Source organism: Ixodes scapularis, unplaced genomic scaffold (assembly GCF_016920785.2).
Source record: "Ixodes scapularis isolate PalLabHiFi unplaced genomic scaffold, ASM1692078v2 PGA_scaffold9__187_contigs__length_104089568, whole genome shotgun sequence".
Classification (NCBI taxonomy): Eukaryota; Metazoa; Arthropoda; class Arachnida; order Ixodida; family Ixodidae; genus Ixodes; species Ixodes scapularis.
In genome coordinates, this window is record NW_024609884.1 from 29,574,472 (window position 1) to 29,580,582 (window position 6,111).

Genomic DNA, 6,111 nt, shown 5'->3' on the forward strand with positions numbered 1-6,111 from the left:
AGATGACAAGGAGTATAGCTATATCAAACATAGCGTATACGGTATAATAAACCAAAGCCCGATATTTTATGGCACCATAGCACAAATCCTCCAAATATAACGTGCACCGACTAAAAAATAAAACAAAAAGCAAAGAAAGGATTGCTTTTTGACACACCCGAAACAGGGATGGGCAGTATTTCAAATAAAAGTATTTTAAATACGTATTTCAAATACTTTGTGTATTTTGCATTTGTATTTAATTACAAATTGGGTAATGTATTTGACGTGTGTATTTAAATACTAAAACGTGGGTGTTTCAAATACAATTGTAATTCAATACAATTTTGTGGGCAAAAATACATGCCTCAAATTTATTGTCACGACTCATTTTGCTCATCCTAAGACGTGTCCAAAGCTGCTCTTTCTTCATCTCAACGGCAACAACAAACCAAGAAACTCTTCATCTCTTCATACACCAATCCTGCGGCAGTTCGCGTAGAGCGCCTATTTTCCCTTGGCAGCCTTATTCTGTGCCCCAAAAGACGTCGTCTTAAGGGGTGTCCAAACAGGACACTACAAAACCCGCGACTCCGACAAATCGTGAAAATTGAAGCGGACGCTTCTATTTTACGGTCTGTCGGAGTCGTGAAAATGTTTGCAGGAGTCGTGAAAATTTTTACGATCACGACTGCTCTCCTCTTCAGATTGACGTCACACGCCACCTGCGTCTGTCTCGCCTCGCCAACGCCCTCGCGTACCGCCGTCGCCTCGGCTCGAAGGCCAAGGAGGTCCGGCTTTGGGTGGATTTGGGACATTCCTGCGTCGAAGGGTGCGTTTCGCCCGCCTCGGATCTGCTTTCTTTGTCGAGATTCACTTTCGTCGTGATGGCGTCCGATGCGGTTCCGTATTGTGAGCGGAGGCCTTGAGCAAATAGGGAGTTTTCGTAGATCGTTTTCGCCGTCCCGCAAGGCCCTCCGCAACCCGCTACGATAGCGGGAACTCCACAGTGAAGGCTATCGGCGCGCAGGCGCAGTAGCAACTTGTTCGTTGCGGAACGCTTAGCGGAGGGGGCAGCGCGGTCTACGAAAACTCCCTATTGACTGACAGCCAACAGAGCGTGTGAGTGGCTCTCCGGACCCACGTGATGAGCAGAGCAAGGCCGCCGTGGAGGAAGCGAGGGGGAGATTTGACGGAGGGAAGTTTCCCCCCGGGAAGAATTGACGGAGGGAAATTTCCCTCCGACGGCCGGAAGCGGATCGCGGCAGAGCGCGGCACGATTTGCCGGAGTCGCGGGTTTTGTAGTGTCCTGTTTGGACACCCCTTTAGCGACACGTTGTTCGAAAAGCTTCTGCTGCTGAAGTCGTACTAGTCGAAACTTCACAGATTAGCACGCACCAAAATTACACTGTACTGAGAAGGTGTCCCCTTTAATGTTGCACTTGCCTCTATTACGTTAAATAAATATTATTGCCAAAGTTACAATTCTTGTTTTTATGCACGTGGTTGTAAGATATAGTCTCCATCCTTTATTCGGCCATGGGGCTTTTTTTTTCTTTTTCTCCTCCGGCTTTATTTAAAGGCACTGTCCAGAGCAGGAAGAAAACTACGTTCTGCACCGAATGCAGTGTCTCTCAATCAAGCACAAGCGTTTAGTGACTTTGTGATTACGGTGCTAGTCCAGGGCAAGAATAGTGACGAAATCGACGTTCACAGGCAGACTGGCTAAATAAGTGCCTGTGACAACTTGTGATGCTTTCCAGCCTGATTTCCATCCATATTTTTGCCCGGGACATTCTAAATGCGCGGGTCGTCCAGATTTTCGTAACAGGTGCGAGTTGCAACAATAAAAAAATTCTCTAGCTAGTGCTGCGCGTCTTGGTCGTCTCGGTTCTTTGTTTGGTCTATACCAAAATGTAATCGACAAAAAAACTGCTTGAAGCTCTGTACTTTTTTCACCTATTACGTCCAAGCTTATTACATTTTTTTTGTGAATTATATTTCTATTACGTTACTAGGAGCCTCGCACACTAACTCCCGAGTGTGCGATGCAAAATTAAAATGAGATACCCAGAAACCCATTGCAAGGTGCCCTGAAGTCGCTGACGCACATTTTGAGGAATGTATTTGGAAAAGTATTTGGAGGGGACCAAATACATTTGGTTGTATTTGTATCTTGCACTTAAATACATTTTTGACGAAGTATTTAGTATTTGTATTTCGATACATATTTGCATGTATTTTGCCCATCCCTGACCCGAAAGAACAAACACGAAGGACTCAGTTTCTACGCTCATCTAACCTTCACCCCGATTCAAAGCTGACACTACTGATGCCCATACGCACGACCCCGCTCTCATGAACTAGAAAAGCACAAACTACGTGCTTACATCTTCGAATGAGCTCCCACTGCGAGCAGTTGTCGATAAATACGTAGGTAACTAAAGGGGAAGGAAAGAACGTAGGAGGACAAAGGGTGAAAAACAAAAAGGCACACCCAATCGACAGGCTCGAATGTTCGCAACAGACTCTCCAGCGTGGGGCAGGAGCGGCCGTCATCAGCACCAGCGGCCACTCCAAACACGAACCGCTGATGAGCTCCGAGTGCCAGGATCCCAACGCCGAACACCCCCCCCCTCCCCCCCCCCCCCCCCCCCCCTCCTCCGTCGAAGATCCCCAAATCGACAGAGACAACGGCGGCTGCCTTGGCCTCTTAATTAGCCTCGTTAAGGTCGCTCCAAAATGTGAAGGAAAGAAAGAGAGAGAGAGAGAGAGAGAGAGAGAGAGAGAGAGGGAGGGAGGGAGGGAGAGCGGGGGGGGGGGGGGGGGGGGGGGGGGCAAAACCCAGTCGCGACTTTTCCCGTCAACGCCCCCTGCTCCGCCTAACATAGTGCTAATCCCTAATTGCGGCTGTAAACCCGTCGCAAAGACTCCGATCGACCTCGGAGACCTGGGCCCGCCAGCTTTCCATCGAGGGGGGCTCAGACTCGGCTGTCCCTACTCAGCAAAGACAGCCAATTCGAATCGGCCTCCAGGCGGGTAAAAGAACAGAAATATGCGAATGCTGTATAGACCGACACGCGGGCTTGACGTCACGGAGCTGCGGCGGCGCTGCGATCGCGCCGGAGCCGGGGGGTGTGGGCAAAAGCGCGCACGTTTCGCATGGGCGTCATAGCATTTCAGCCTGCCGCGAAGCTGTGTTGCCGTTAATTGCACCGAAATGTACAAGAAAAACAGCGGAGTGAGTTTCCACAAGTTACCGGCAGACTCTGAAAGGCATAAAAGGTGGATAATATCCGTGGATCGAAAAGAATGGTCGCCTCGCGCGAACGACTCTTTGTGCGGCAAACCCTTTCTTGAAGGCAAGTGCGGCTTCCATTCCAATCTCCGTCCCAAAGCTTGCTTATGTGCAGGGAAACCGTTGTCTGATCGAGACTACCCAGGTTTTGTTCCCATGGTGTTCGCGCACAAAGCATAGGCCAAGCGCTCGTCGGAGGCTCGCTACGCTCGTGCTACTCAGCAGAGGGGGATCGGCGACAGAACGGCAGTGTTGTAGGCGTCACCGAAAAAACGTAACGAAATACGTCACTGGTTACTTGCAAAAAAAAAGGTACGCGTAACTGAGCTACGTTACCTAAAAATAAAAGGAACGCGTTACCGCTACTGATAAAAAGTAACGCACGTTACTTCAGCGTTACTTTTTTAAATTATGATTTAACACATTTTACGGTTTTGACAATACAGGTCATATATCAAGAAACATTATGTTCATGCAGAAACTGAACAAAATTACTTTATCTCTTTTTACGGTTTAACCTAAATACTTACGAGAAAAAACGCAAAGAAAAACACGGCTTGACGCCTAAAACACGGAAAAAAATTGAAGTGTAATTTCTTTAAGACTTGGGAAGTAGTAACGAGTAACGTACCTACGTTACTTGAAATATTATCGTCAGTACGTTACCAGTTACTGTGTCAAAAACGTAACGAGTAGGTTCCTACGTTCCTGAAAAAAGTAACGCGTTACCAACAACGCCGTTACTTGTAACCTGTTACCGCCAAGACTGCAGAACGGACAAAGCGTTACTCTTTGTCATGCCTTGTGGTCATGAGGGTAGGAAAAATATCGTACCTTGACTTGAAGACTCTGTGTGTATTTAATCAATTAATGAATACACACACTTCCGCAGACCCACAGTCTGCTGATCCCGCCGGCAGTTCGGAAACCGACTCGAAGTAATTGTAGGCCTCGATAGAGTTGTACGCCCGCACCGTGTCGGTCGTGAACTGGCTTGGCGAACAAACTAAATAAACGACGACGAGAGCCGTCGACCTCGGTGGCAGCAACTTCACGTCGGAAGTCCAGCAGGCCTTATTTACGGCGTAGGGATCCTCGTAGGCAACGCCGTCCACGCACAGTTTGTTTCGATACCGCTGCCGTTCAGGCTCGGGCAGTGAGCTCAAATAGTCGGGCATAGCATACGACACACGTTGACAAGTAATACGACGCACGAATAAAGATACAAGCGTCCCTACAACGTCAACAACGAGCGCACACCATAGAACGCAATGGCGAAAACACGGAGAGCCGTGCTGCTTTTGCCCACATAGCTACCGCGCATGCGCGGCCTTCGGCCGTGTTGGTAAACAGAGTCGCTCCGCGTGTCGGTCTATATTTTGAGGAAGTAACCCCGTGCAGATTGAAATTTTCCTCCCTTCGGAGGTGACCCATCCCCGTCTCAAAAACATCGCCGAATCTTGATTCCATTTCCCTTACTTCACAGTAAGGCAAATGGACGAAGAGATTTGCTCCAATGCCTACAGGCCCCGCCACAATGGCCCCGTCAACACCGTTCTTGGCCTCTGGCTTTTGGGGGGCACAGTAAATAAATAAATAAGTAAACAAGCCCCGAAGAAGGATTGTGGGTAATGCAGTAACCCCTTGCATACACGTCTGCTAGACACAAACTAAACACACCAGTAATCCCTCCAAAGGTTGCTTCACACAATTACGATTGCTTACGACGAGTTGCGCGGCTGCGGAGGTCGGTCGTAAGCAGTCCCAAGAGGCTTAAGGCCCATTCACACTCTTGCGACCGAGTAAGACCGAGAGAGACCAGACCGGTTTGTAAGCCTCTTGCGACGGCTTAGGACCGGATGCGCTGCAGCGGAGCTGGTCCTCAGAGATCACAAGAGGCTTAAAAAACCGGTGTGGTCTCTCTCGGTCTTACTCGGTCGCAAGAGTGTGAACGGGCCTTTAAAACTGGTTGCTAGCCTCTTTGGTCGTAAGCCTTTAGGTATGAGTACTGTACATCCCCATTTTGCACCCCTTAAAGGAGTCATGAAACGCTTTTCCAATTTTGTCCTGTTTAGCTTTCCTCAACTCATAAATCGCGCATTCTACAAAAACAAGTTCAAGAAGACGAAAAGAGGGGAGTCCCAGCTTGCTCCGACATTCGTTTCTGTACCCGGACACAGCCCATTCTCCCCCTAGAAGATTTATTAGCCCGTCGCTCAAAATTCAGACAAAAGTTGCTTTCCCCACCCCGTTCACCCCGAAGCTGACAGTGCTGTGGAAGCTACGTACTACTTGGGCCAGCCACACTTTCGCCACGTGATCCCGCTCTCTCGCGCATACCCATGTGCAGAAAATGAGGTCAGGTGATGAAAGGGAGGCGGCTGATTGGTCCGGCAAGCGCGCAGCTTCCGCCACAATGTCAGCTTAGGGTTGAAGGGATTACGTGAGGTCCGGTGTAGTGTGACGCGCGTTTGGGCCCGGTGACGCGCTGCGGGGACCGCGGATGTATCACAGTGAAAAGGCAGAGAGCTTACGAAGGGAAGGAGGTATGAAATAGTCAGCTGTGTTTTCAAATTTTCGTACCGAAAGTCAGGCTTTTGACTTTCTACCTTTTTCTTTCGGTCCACTGGACCAATGTGCTATTGGTAAAATCCCAATATAAATTGATTTATTCTAGCCCGAAATTCGTTTCATGGGCCGTTTAAAACAATCTGAGAAAAAACACCGAAAAATAGCGTTTATCTTGACGCGACGCTCTGCTGCACTTGCCCGACCCACTTCGCATATGGAGGCTGGGCTCTCTAGGAAATAACTACTCCGTCTCACGTCACGTC